A 1254-nucleotide genomic window follows, 5' to 3' on the forward strand; every position below is an offset into this window, starting at 1 on the left:
CCAGTTTTTCCGCCTCGATTTTTCCTTCCTGTCGCGAGAGCCTGCCTCGAAAGCAGTCAGGGGGCCTGTGTGTCAGTGTGCCTCGTCGGATTACCGCCGAAATTTCCCTGAAATTCAAAAGCCAGCCAGCCAGCCAGCCAGCCGAATCGATCAGGTGAGTTTAGAAGGAAGAAAGTTTTTTGGATTGGATTATAGGGTTTAGAAATTTTCGAGGTGTCTCGATCTTTATCGAGACGATTTCTTTTTCTTTTTATTTTTTAATGAATGGAAATTGCGAATGGAATGGGTGGAAAAATTGCAGAATTAGAATTGGAAAGTGCTTACTCGTTTCGAGGTTGCGGGGATGATATACGTAGTACAAAGCGTAGTCAGAATTGGATTGGAAATATTGCCAATGTATGTGTATGGCAATCGCGTATGATTTTAGAAAAATTGAATCGATAAAGTGCAATTAAATTATTATTGTTCGCCATTCGATATACCATCGAACAAGAATTTTATAATTATTATGGGAGAATTAATTACATAAATATTTCCCTCTCTTTCTCGCGATATGATATAACGCAAATACATGTTATATCTCGAATGACTCTACCAGAAATATAATCGTACGACTTTTATAAATAGAATCGAATTACTTAGATCGTAATTAAAATATATACTATTCATCGTCATCGAAGTTAAGAATAAATTCTTTTCCAGAATTATATTATACGAACAATCAAATTCCGTCCAAATTTCCTAGAACGCGATATCTCGAAACTCGACTCGAATAGAGCAAAAATAAATTTTTCCAAAAAAAAAAAAAAAAAAAAAAAAAAAAAGAAAGAAACATATCCCCTTCCACGACTCGAATATTCGTCGTGATTCACCTTAGTTAACATTCGCATTAACTGTCATCCGTCATCGTGCATCGTACACAAACGGCTCTCGACTTACCGCCGAGATACTACCGAGTATTTCCACTGATTGTATCTCATTCTACGCGCAGCTTAGAGGCAGATGTTGGGAAGAGGGAGCTCCGAGTTGAATTCCTTGGAAGAGGAACGGTCTCGATGACTCTTCGTTGTACTGTTGTTCACGCGTGCCCGGAGTACCTACATGGAGACAGGCTGAATTATTTTCACGTCCCGTTAGGCGTCAACGATCGAGGGATCGACGATAAAGCGCCGGTTGGCCATCAATTCCGTCGGGGGATCGGTCGATCGGTCCCTTTTTTCCCCCTAAATTTTCTTTTTTTTTTTTTTTTTTTTT

General features: G+C 39.2%; 1 long non-coding RNA gene across 1 annotated transcript in view; it reads right to left on the reverse strand.

Moving 5' to 3' along the window:
* LOC116186185 overlaps positions 1-1254 on the reverse strand; it is a 20263-nt gene that overhangs the window by 2164 nt on the left and 16845 nt on the right. Inside the window, exon 2 of the long non-coding RNA XR_004151133.1 lies at positions 986-991. This is a non-coding gene — a long non-coding RNA (uncharacterized LOC116186185). The remainder of the gene's footprint in view (positions 1-985; positions 992-1254) is intronic.

Source organism: Apis dorsata, unplaced genomic scaffold, assembly GCF_000469605.1.
Source record: "Apis dorsata unplaced genomic scaffold, Apis dorsata 1.3 scaffold_499, whole genome shotgun sequence".
In the NCBI taxonomy this organism is placed as follows: Eukaryota; Metazoa; Arthropoda; class Insecta; order Hymenoptera; family Apidae; genus Apis; species Apis dorsata.